The 12,779-nt window shown below is 40.1% G+C and overlaps 1 protein-coding gene across 7 annotated transcripts in view; it reads right to left on the bottom strand.

Annotated features, from left to right (window-relative positions):
* The window catches only part of LOC101156850 (SPRY domain-containing SOCS box protein 4), a 78,563-nt gene that overhangs the window by 41,303 nt on the left and 24,481 nt on the right, over positions 1-12,779 (bottom strand). For 2 of the 7 annotated variants that reach the window (XM_011486647.4, XM_078935637.1), the window contains exon 1: positions 1,541-2,055. The exons of 2 other annotated variants lie outside the window; for them this stretch is intronic. The gene's annotated coding sequence lies outside the window, so the exon portion shown is untranslated. Of the gene's footprint in view, positions 1-1,540; positions 2,284-12,779 lie in introns of those variants that run through there. 3 more of the 7 variants (XM_078935636.1, XM_020710977.3, XM_078935638.1) reach the window with 3 other exon arrangements.

Genomic DNA, 12,779 nt, shown 5'->3' with positions numbered 1-12,779 from the left:
TAAAGTGAAAAGTTAATGATCCAAAATCTTTTATCTTGCCATAAGGCACAGTTCTTTCCTTAGTCTTTCTTCATACTCTGAAATCTTTCAACAGGAACTCCTGTGATTGGCGCCTCCCTAATGAATCATGTTCCCACTCCCACATATTCCTTCTCCTTATGCATAAACCCGCTCTTCTCTAGAAATGAAGAATTTCCAAACAAAAACTCCCCTGCACTTTCTTTCTCAGGAAATACACAAGTGAACTTGGGAACTGAAAGAGAACGGGTAAATATGATAATAGACTAAGCGCGCAATTAAAATTCAGACTTCACAAGGTTTCCACAGAAGTTCTTATATTTCTGTTTTAACACCTTAAAATCCATGGTGCCCTGAGGGAGGACTATTAGCGCGGGAGTGATGGAGTACTGCTTTAAGGCAAAACCTGCACACACACAGACAGCCACACACAAACATATTTACACACACACACACACACACACACACACACCCACACACACACAGACAGAAGGCTTCAGCAGTGCCATCTATAACCCTCTCAGGGGGTAGTGCTGGCTGATTCACAACCCCACCACTAATGAAACTGAATCAAAGTCTGCCTGGATATGATGCACTGCTGCTGCCTCACTTGTTTAAGAGCCAAGCCACTTGCACAAGTGTGATGACATGTGTCACACCCACAGAAGTCGAACACAAGCGGATCATTTTTTTAATGCTTGCCTCATGAACCAGTAATTTTATCAGAAAAATACCATTTAAGCTCCATACTCTCCATTTTATGCCAAAGATATCTATCTAAAGTGAACACTTTGGAGCCACTTTTATCACACCAGTCCAACAAAAACAGTTATGTACTGCTCTGAGCGTTAGTGAGAACTACATAAAAGTGATAAACAGGTGGGAAGATGAAAAAAAAAAGAGTAGGCTGTCATAGATAAAGGCTTTCTGAGACTAAATGAAAATGAAAACAAGGGGTGATGGAAAGCGAGAGCGAAAGATAAATAGCAAGAGAAACGAAGGTCAGCAGCTGACAAAACAGGAGGATAAAGTTAAAAATGAGAGCTTTTTCTATCCCAGGATGGGCCACACAAACACACACTCCCACCCCGGTCCTTAGACTAAACACAACACTGTGAGAAAAGGTGCTGCAGACGGCACACAGTCACATTGGAGGTGTCTGTGACACATGCAAAAACAAAGTGTTTAAAAATAGAAAGCAGCATCTATCCTATTATTATACGTAAGCACGGGAAAAAGAGGGATAGCTTATCCTGTCGCTCTTAGCTGGGTCTCTCCTGAACAGAAGCAGCCACAAACACATCAAAAATGATGTACACGGGGGTATCCTAGCTGGAGAGCTGAGACTGTGCGACTGATAGGAGAATTAAGGGCAGTAGAAGATGAGCAGAATAAAGGAGACCCAAGATGTAGATACTATCCAGAGAATGAGACATCACAGAATCTATAATGAGGAGGTTAACAGCAGCAGCACAGCTGATCTTATTAATGTACAAATTATAAGGACAAAAAGCATACTCACCGTCACTTTTTTACCCACGGGCAATGTATATCTGTGCAGAAACTTTCACAAAGAGTGCATCCTGGATACACTAGTTCATCCACAAGTACAAGGTCTCCCAATATAACCAGCAAAGACACAGTACGCTTGGCAGAAAACACAAGAGAACATGCTGCTTACAGCAAAATGTCCAGCAGCGTCTCTGGTGTCTCGGCCCTTAGTCAGTCCGTACTCATGGCTAAAAGCACCCAAACCAAAAACAAAACTTCTTCAGTCGCCTGCCATCGATAAGGAAACCCCAAGAAGTCACGACAAGGAGGCGAGGCAGAAACAAGCAGCCTCTAAGTCACGTCAGACTCTTTACTCAGAGAGCTGCCTGCTTTTCTCTCCTCTTCCTCATCCCTCCCCTTTTCCCTCCCTGGAGCTTATCTGCCCTAAGGCTATCACTTCTCCTTTAACACCACCCCCCCCAACACACACACACCTACTTATGCTCCATTGAGTGTTTCCAAGGTAGCACCGCTACGACGTTCTCTGGTTAGTAGCGTGTACACACTCTTTCAGCCCCACTCCAGTTTCAGTTCCACTTTCCGAGAGCGAGCGGCGCAGCAGCGAGGGGGGGGGGGGCAGAGAGGGACATGTAGACCTGAAAGCCGATCCCCTCTGATCTCATCAAGTAAAGTTACCAACAGCAACCAGACCAGCCGGCAGCTGGGAGAAACTCCCGGTTCACCTCCCTCCCCTGTCAAATAACCCCCGTTCTCACAAAGAGCTCACACAGGGCCAGCCAACCAAACCGGCCCACCCCTCCCCCTCCACTAGAAGCACACGCATGTGCACGTACACACACTCTCCTACACGTGCCACAAATACTGCTCAAGCAGAGCATGTGAACAGTTAAGGCATCAAAGCAATAAAGGTCAGTCACATCGATGACCTCGGCGTAGCACTCACCTTCCAGTAGGTCATTGCTGCAATAATGGCTGGTGGAAGTGGAATGTAGTTCCACCTTGCAGGGCCACCATAGTAGATCAAATCTAAATGTAGATTTGTTAATCAACAAAAAGGGCCCAATGATCCAATGCACTTTTACATACAACCAATAATAACTGGAAAGGTCCCATTTCTATGCCTCAGACTGTCAGAAGCACCATTCAAGGAGAAAAAAGTCTTCTTTGTACTTAATTTTTTCTAGAGATGCGGGTCGAGACTCATTAACCTACTTTGCTTTCATTTTGTCCACAGTTCTGTCAGTACTTGAAAAACTCATATGGTTTGGGACCAAATGAGAAGATACCATTAACAACCATGGGGGCACTGAGACTATAAGGAGTCGTTTGACTGATGCATCTATGGCTACGTTCACACTGTAGGCTGAAACGATCCAATTCTGATTTTTTTTGCCCCTATGCAACCTGTATCTGATCTTTTCATGACAGTCTGAACGATACAGATCCGATCTTTTCAAATGGGATCCAGGCCACTTGGGTATGTGGTCCTGAATTCGATACGTTTCCGATCTTTTAAAATACGACCTCCGTCTGACCGGCCAGGCCACATGTATCCGACCCCTACGTCATCGATACACAAACGTCATAATTCTGCGTTGAAGTAGGCGGGAACGAGAACATAAACATCAACCATGGCGGACGATGCTGCTGAGACCAGTCAGTGGAAGGGAAGGGAGGTCACCGATTTGATTAATATTTGGGGTGACAGCTCTATTTAGGCCAAACTCCAGGGCTCTTATCGCAACCGGGCGGTTTTTAAAAAATTTCCAGTGAAATGGCCGAGCGTGGTGTTGAACTTTTCCTGCGATTACTTTTTTTCCTTTCCGACCATGGTCAGAAGTGCGGAGGAGACCTTCTCCAGGGCTGAAGGTGGATCCTCCTTCGGGGTTCACTTCCCCGTTTGGACCCTCAGATTCTCCAGAGCAGGTTAATAAAGAGTCAATGGTAGTTCTTCTGGGTTATACCTTCTTTTATTACCGTTATCCTTCCTTCGTAACACACAACAATATTTTTCACCAAGTCTGGGTTTGCAACAGCGTTTGCAAACTAACCGTACTTTATGGTCAAATATTCTCTGCCATGTGACAAATGGTGGGCTAACAATAGAATCTAAATTGGAAAATGGGAACAAGTTACTTTGAACTAACACTGGTGGTAACTGGTGATGCAGAACATCTGGAACAAGTCTAAACAAGCACTAAAACATGGGTCTGTTGGTCACTTAGGAGTTGTGAAGTTTTGTGCGGGATCAATAGCTTCATTCCCCCCAAAGGGCAGTTAACAGAATACAAAAAGGCACATAGAAAATCACACAAGTCTGAGAGCGATAATAGTGCAAATGTTTAAAGACAACAGATTTATATGTGTACAGAGACCATACATGAGCTATAAAAAGCTTTTATTTAAATGAGGCGGGTCGATTTTAGTGCTGAAGCTTATTTGGGCATGGGGCTGGGCCAAACCAAATGATACAGGTGCATATTTGAATATAGGATTTCTTACAGGGATAGACCATATATACTACATACTAAAAAGCTTTTTCATAATATTTTTCTTTGTTCATTTTTCACATTATAAGGAGTTCTGTTTGAGTTCTAACCTGTTCCCTTAAGCTTTAATAGGTGTCTGCTCTTTTCTGGCATTATGATGTACATTTTCACTCTACTGCATAGATTGCCTCCTAGGTGATTTGAGGATCACTTATCAGTTTCTCCCCTACAATTTCTTTAGTAAATTAGATGGTAAAACCTGAAAGTGAATTTAAAGAACTGCAATGTGATAGGTGAAAGAAATCCCACATTACACAATGTCTTGGGATATTTCAAAATTTCCCTCAAGCAAACTCATTGTACAACTTAATGTCTAAAAAGAAAAACAACGCAAGACAGGATTCTGTCAGAGAAATCATTCAGAGAAAAACCAAAGAGCCCACTTCCTCTGTGAATCTGCTTTTCTCGAAACTCCAGTGGCAACCAGGGAACTAAATTCCCCATAAAACCATGTTCTACTGAACCGCTTTAGCATTTTTGCATCAGTCATTCAAGTGTGACCTAAAGGAAGAAAGTTATCGTACAGTAATTCATGGTTTGTCGGACCTTTGTTCTCAGACATCTACAATTACAACAAGAAAAGCTTTAGTAGCTGCTCAATCTACAACTTGAGACACATTATAGCAATGGCCCAATATTTTTTAGAACATGTTTTTTCAATGAAGATAGGTATAAGAATTGAACAAGTAGCAGGTTGAATTTTAAAGAGAAAAACAACAATTGTTATCAGAATTTTCTAAAAAGTGCTGTTAAGGTTCAAAGTGATGATGATGTAACATTATAGGACGTGAGCCTTCTGATCAATGGTTTGAAGTCATTGACACCCGACTTATTATCTAGCAAAGCTCGTCATACTTAATGATTTTCTTACTCCTTTAGATCATTGGCCAGTTTAATCAATTAACTTTTTTTATTTACAATAATCTAGCATTGTACTTAAATGCTCTTTTAACATTTATGTGTCTATATGCATATGTTTTTGACAATGCCAATTATTAAAAAGCAAAACAAGAAGGAATTGTTGGTTTTGGTTTCAGTGGGTTGGAGTGAAAATAGGTTTTTAAAAGAAATGCAGAAGAAATGCTCAGGTGACTGTGAGAAACGTCTCAATATAAAGTGACCTTTCAGAGCTAAAGTTGAACTTTGCTACAGAGTCAGAAGAGCAAAACATGCTGGCATGTTCTATAAGACATCAGACCACATCAGTCACTCCTCACTTCTCCACATAATCGATTTTTTTCTGGTATTCTCTGATTCGATTGTTGAAATCAGTCACATTACAGGAAATAGACACACAAGTGACGAAGGATGGATATTGTTCATGTTGAAAAAAAGAATCTTGTTGATTCTGATCTCCTGTTTAAGCCAAATGTGATGTACATTTTCCTTTTTACATCCAATAAAAAGAAATACATTTACCAACCATTCAAACATTAATATAGCAAATTGTGGTTCGATCTGTGAATCAAGTGATTTTAATTTTTGAATCAAATCAGATTGGCACCAAAGTAACGACCCACAGCCTTACTACATTGTCCTTGGATGTGAATTTGTGTGGTTCTCTGTTTACTTGTGTTGGAACTGGCAAACCTAGTGTTCCCTGCCTTCACCCATTAGTAGCTGGGATAGGCTCCAGCAACCCTATGATCACAAAAGGGATACAGGATGAATAATTCTAACATGTGATGTACATATGTCATATTTTCAATCATAAATGACAAAACACTGACAAAAAAGCATTTACCTCCCTCATAAAGTTAGGTTAAGGATAGGAGCATCTGTGCAAACACCTTGGCAGGTAGAGATCTCTTGAAGCAGACATGTGGGTTAAATGCATTTCCATTGCCTCAATCAGGAACACGCTGCTATTGCATGTGCACACACGAATACCTCAGCCTCCAAAATTACTTTTCGTCATTCAAAGCAATGTGGGTCAATGGTTTTAAATGTAAGAAGCTCTGGCAGGCTTATAGTGATACTCGCCCTCACCTCCCTTAAGGTAGGAGGGAGCTTTAAAATTTGCAAATAAAACAAAAGACCATATTCGCAAAGGCACACCACGGAAATGCAAAGTGCGAGCAGATTAAGGGGTTTTCAAATTAAACTGCTTATTAAATTGCAGTCAACTTGACACTAGCATTCTGTAATCTTGTTTGGTGCAGAAATACACATCCTTCACTAAATTTAATTAGTTCTCGCTTCATCTAACTGACAAGAATTATGTTGCAATTGGCACATTTACTGTGAAAAAAGCCTGGTTGGAGGTGGAATTAAGGGATCAACTTTAAATAAATTGCCACAGGACAGGTAATAGTCAAATAAATTACTGTATCTCCCTGTAAAGCCGTTATTTAACTACCACTAATTTCAACTTTAATTAAGAAAAAGAGGGAAATCTGCAGCCCTGCCATGCCAATTCTGTTGGATTTCAGGCTTTCCAAAGCTTTACTTCAACCCAGAGATCACAAAAAGTGATTATGTTGTCAGAAAAAAACATCCTGTATGCAAAGCCTGTCTAATTGTTTATTTATGTTCATGTTTAAAGATTAATGAGGCCTTATCTTAGAATAGTTAAACAACTTTTAGTGGTGATTCACAGGGAAACTACTTGTTTTTAATACATTTTCATGAGCAAATGCAAAAAATTCTATAATTGTTCTGCTATAGGAAAAGGGCTTTATAATTTTTGACACCCTGCAAATAAACAAAGGACAGCAAGTGATATAAAGCTTTCTAACTGTGAGCTGTGGAACATCCCCCATCTTCTCTGCTGGACCCTCCTGTAAATTGCCCTCTGATTTTCTGCCTCAAGGCACATCCACACTTAAGGGACCCTATGGGGGTTTGGGGGAAACGTGTCTATATGCATGAGTTAATCTGCAGGACAATGGGTGTTACGTCCCCACCCCATACACTGGGTATTAGCTCTACAGGCCTCACAGCTGAGCATCCTCCTAACAAAAAAACCTCGGCATGTGTGTGCGCCCTCTTCAATACATGTGTCACAAACAAAGCCACCCAAATGTCCACAGCGCCCGGGGGAGAGAGGCAGGGTGGATGGATGGAAGATAACTAACATGAGGCAGAAAAGTAATGGGCGAAGCAGGGTAAAAGGTAAGAACAATTAGAGGGGAGGAAAGCTTAAATATAATAAAAAGGTATTACCAGTACAGATGGCAGAGCGAAAGAGTGAAAAGAGATGTAAGTTTGGTCTGAATAACAAACAGAATATTGGGCGTACACTTCTTTCTTCATTTTTTGCTAAAAAAACTCAGCTTTTATTTGCTTATTTTTTATAAATGATCCAAATAGATCAGGAATAAAAGCCAACAACTACCTTCATTTAACCTTTTCTTATTTTTTTACTGTTCAGTTTGATAGTATTTTTTTTTCTAATTTTTTATTTTAACTATGATTTTATTGTGATGGTGCTTTTTGGCAAGGTCTCCCTTGAAAAAAAAAAGAGATCTTATCTCATGGGACTTCCTGGTAAAATAAAGGTAAAAAAATAAATAAAACTAACTTTAGCTCAAACAAGAAACAGCTTAACCGATTAATGCGCATTAAAAGTGCCAGCACTATTAGATTATTTTTCTGTTAAGCACTAAATTGAAGTTACAATCATAAATTTTGGGCTTTTTCTTTAAATGTTCAGAGAAATATTTGATTCCATCTGTGTGCAAAATAAAATTCGAAATTATGACGAATAGAGAATGGATCAAGCAGTTTGTACAATGGCCTAAATGCATATAATACAGCATTGAAATTTTAAGATTTTGGTTGGGAAATCAAACACAAATGTTCAAGTTTTAGTGCAAAAATTGAACTATAGCTTAGACTCTGCCAGCTATAGGTTCTTCAAACCACATAAAACAAAAACGCCCACCCAAAAATCTGTTTTTTTAATGTAAATGTATTACATGTACACATTTCTAACAGTTTTGAATGTTTATGAATTTTTTAAAAATAAGAAAACTATAAAAAATATATGCATTCATGTTTGTCAATAATAAGTGTCAGTATTAGACCAGCATATCCACTCTGTTTAGTAGAACTTGTTGGTACCTCGACAGTGAAAACTTTTATATGCAGATGTTTTCTTCTGTGTGACACACATAAACCAAGCTATTGTGCAACATGTTACATTTTTTTAAATAAAAACTGATCTCTCTGGTATAATGTAAGTAAGAACTTCAAAATGTGATCAAATCTCCTATTCTTCATATCAAATTATTTCCCTTTTTTTGCATGTGATGGTATTTATTAGGAAGAGCCGTATGAGAACATAAGCTTTCAAATGTCCACAGAAACCCACTGGCACTCTCCTTCTCTCTGTATTGCACACATCAATACAGATACTGACCGTCTGAGTAGCAGGTAGTCATCAATTCCGCTCTAGCTGCACAATCAATGGGAGTAAATGGAGGCAGCAGGAGGGACAGACAGTGATCTGCAGCCTTCATTTCCCCTCCCAGTATCTCTCCGTTCCTCCATTAAAACATCCTTTCAATGTCTTCCACTTTAGGAAAGCTCACTTAATGAGTCACAATCAGACTTTGTCTGGCACTCATGCAGCTTTCTCCCTCTTTCAATATCCTCAGTTTCAAGAATACAGACAGATATCATGACTGCACAACATCATCAAAATTTCAAACCCCATTAAGCCAGAGCTTTTATCAGTCAATTCATTGGTTTCTATGCCTGAGTGTTAATTAGACTTAACTTTGGTTTTGTTTTCTTTTTTTTCTGTCCAGCAACATGATTGAATGACTTGCAGTATTTAAGGACTTAAGAGGCAGTTCTACCTGATCAGTTCCACCAGCAGCTCAGGCCCTCTCATTTAACAAACCTTCTCTCTCTTTGAGTTCTTGTTTTTTGGGCTATATTGTTAGTTGAGTTCTGTATGGGTCGGAATAAGCAGAATCCATTGTGTGGCTGCTTCCTAACGTCCCCCCATCTTTTGTTTCTCATTGCCAGACCTGCCTACGCTTTTGCTGCTATGTTTTGCTATTGGAATTCAAGTTTTCTTCATTGGGTGACTGCATGTGGGGTGCAAACATGTTATATTTCTTTGAGTCATCTAGACCAGTTGTGCAGTCACGATATCTGTCAGTATTTTTGCAACTAAAGCTCCCAACCTTTTTCAGATCGCAGACCGGTTTAATGGCAGAAAATATTTCCACGGACCGGTCTGTGTGAGGCTCAAGTGTTTTTGTTTTTTTTTAATCATCCAGTTTCCCTCAAATTTAAAGCTACTTTCAGACCCTCCACGGCAACGCACGTTCAAGTGACAGCTTCCAATGAAAAGTCTATGCAAACGCGTGTATATGCGCCTTTTCGGGTCCTCTAGTTAAAACTTCACAAGTCGCTCCGCAAGTTTCTGACTGTTTTCGGGCTCTACGTAGAGATTTGAACTACTTTGACATTTTACACTAAGTCTCTTCCAACTGTAGGTGGTGAACATGCGTTAGTATCAGGTAGTGACAGTCCAGTGTTAATCCCATATGCTAAGCACGCGTTAAAGCGCGTGTAAACATAGCATTATGGGTAAGGTTTATCGATAATGCGATCAATGTGAGTCAGCAAATTCTGACGCAGAGGAAAGCAGCATTTCATATCAGCTTCACGTCGTCATGCAACACTCTGCCTATATGTTACACATTACTAATGTAAAGTGTTGCACAACGGCGCCAAGTCATAAAGACCTCAATACAATAAAGTGTTGCATAGTAGTGCAAGGCTTCTTTTCTCGGCTTCAGGCTGACATGGCATTAATTTTGTAAACGGTTGAAGAGTTATGGTAGTCGAAAGAATGTCGCCAGGACTCCCTTGGAAAAGAGATTCTTAATCTCAATGGGACAATTTCTGGGTAAATAAAGATTAAATAAAAATAAAAAAAGTCAACACTGGCTCCAAATCTAAATGTCCGTTCACATCCCCCCATCCCTTCATTCTTTTTCTCCACCTGCTTCGCCCAGTTCAGGGTCTCGTAGGCGGTTAGAGGAGTGATGGGTCAGAGTTCAACCCAGCTGTCATTTGCCCAAAGGTGCGATACACAGTGGAAAGCTTTTTATTTTAAGTGTGCTGTATATCTTTCATGGCACAAGAGTCAGACTCACTGTCCTCCTCACTTTCTCATTTCTAGCCTCCAGTCCATCCCTCAAAAGGCTCATTTCCACCCTCTCTTCCATCTCTTTGTTCTCCACATCTTCTCCTTCATCTTTGCTCAACAATTTATCAATCTGGCACCTCCCTTGTCACCCCCTCCCCTTTTGATACCCTCCCATATTCCTTTATTCTTTGGCCTCCCTCCTTCCCCACCTTCAACAGCTGCTGGTCTGCGTCTGTCACTGCTGACCCCTCTTTGCCACGCGCCAAGCCCTCCCCACAGAGTCCCACGGAGACCCTAAACCGTTAACAGAGGCACACAAGCACAATTAAGCACAGACTGGTCTGTGATAGATTGCTGTCTCTGTCCCAGCAGAATGAAAAAGAACACAAAATTAGCGTCTGATTGCAGACTTTCATTCCACCACCTTTTATCTTCTGTTAATTAAAAGTCTAATTAAGGCTGAAAAACGACACACACGGTCAGCTTGGACAGAGGACACTCACTTTTAAGACGTACATAAACTTTTCAACCTGCATAGAAAGCTGTTTTTTTTTTTTTTTGCCAATTCAAAATTACTGAATTCCGCGGTGCAATCCAGTTTAATAGGCCTGAGTATTAATGCCAGACGAGCAAATCAATGCAAGAAACTCCTTTACATTTAAATAGATTTATTTATTACATGAACTTTGTGAAGTAAAGTAAAAAACTTTTTTTCTTTTCAGAAATTAAGCTCAACTATTCCAATTAATATTCTCATTCCTCAATAAAGGGAACATATTTTCACATGGCATTATGGATTCAAATCCACCCTTCAGGTGCAGCATCCACACTGAATAACAGAGACCATCTCATTAAAACAGCCCACTAAAGAAACCTGCAGGACTGACCCTGAAACATCTCACAGATCAACCACAGGGTCCCCATGGCGACGACACTGCGATGAACTTTGCAACACATCCGCACACCGCGCAGGAGGCTGGCAAAGAGGCCAAATCATTGACCCGACCTACAAATTCCTTATTTCCCAATAGCAACCCAGAACAAGCCAGGTTATCAGAACCCCCACCCTGCAACTCACAAAACTCAACAGTTTCAGCCGTAACTGCAGAATCTCAGACTCCAGAACATTCCTTTGTGGATGCGGCGAGAGGTCACAGCTTTTTCGCCTTTGTAAAGGTCTGCTATCAGTCTACTATAGCCCACATCCGCTGAAAAGTTAGGACAGCAAGGATTTTCACAGCGCTGTGTGCAACTGAGATTCCCAAGAGACTTTCCAACACCATGGATGCTGTGATGTGAATACAAAGTAAAAAATACAAAAAAAGTCACTTCTCTTGGGATTTGGGACTCTGGTTTTAAACTATAAAAAACTACAAAGTACATGTTTTGCACTGTAAATTTCAGCTCTCACAATATTCCTACACCTAAATGTAAAATATTTCATTCTGATAAATAAAATAACTAACAATTTTGCAAAGTAGTTAAAAAAAAAGAAAAAGCCTCAGATTCAAAAATGTCTAAAAGGGTAGTTTTACAAGAAGTTGCCAAAGTAAAATAGAGCAAATGTAATATCACAGAAGAGATAAACAATCACTTACAAAAAATAGGTAGAAACTAAAGGGAATATTTATTGACAGAGGCTGAGTCACTACATTAGCTAAAAAAAATTAAGGTGTGTTTGTCTGAATGATGTAAAAAAGCAGCAATGAACTGAAATAATGTGATGTAAAAATTTGGCAAAGCAACAACAATTAATTGCTAAAAAGCTCCAGTCCGCTATCAGTATTTATGCAATTCTCTAAGTGTGTTTTCAATTGAGAATAGGCTTATTTTTTGGTAAAGGAATATTAAAAAACAAATTGTTTTTTTTTGTGATGGCTGTGGGGGCCGTGGTGCAGAGGTGGAGCGGTTCACATCCGATCAGAAGATTGCAACTTCAGTTCCAGCCCTGTCTGCCCATATGTTAAAGTGCCATTGGGTAAAACACTAAACTCCAGATTGCTCCTGGGGGGTTATAAGTTGGCTCCAGTCTTAGGCAGTAGAGGCCCTATCAGTGTGTTAAATCTGTGTGCATGGGTGAATGTACTTTGGTCCTTCTAATGCTACGATCACCCCGGGCATGTGTGTTCAAGTCGCATGTGTGTTCAAGAACATGCAAAAAGCACAGATATGGTGCTCACACGGGACTGTTGCCATGCGATACTAGTGCGTGTCTTCCACCTAGCTGGAAGATCAGAACAGTTCAGGCTAAACAATGTACGAGTCAGTCTTTAAAAAAACAAAACAATGTTGATTTTCTAAAAAAAATGCAGGTTTTCTTTTATCAAAAAATATTGTGACTGCCACACCATGAAACATGAAATTGAGTCTGTTTATCTTTTTACAAAGGCCCATTTCTATAGATCTCACAATCTAATATTCATGTTCATTTTCTGTGATATTAGACCATGGCAAAAGTTTTGTGTCCATAACATCAAACAACCTACTGCAAACCTGACTGCAAGATAAGCTTCAAGATTTTTATGGTTGATGTTAGTCTATGCTTCTTTTTTCATCTTCGCCATGATACACCAGCAGGTTTATCCATG

This window comes from Oryzias latipes, chromosome 17 (assembly GCF_053564925.1).
Source record: "Oryzias latipes strain Hd-rR chromosome 17, Olatipes_Hd-rR_3.1".
NCBI lineage: Eukaryota > Metazoa > Chordata > Actinopteri > Beloniformes > Adrianichthyidae > Oryzias > Oryzias latipes.
Note: the sequence above shows the minus strand (reverse complement) of the source record. Positions and strands in the feature narration are given on the sequence as shown.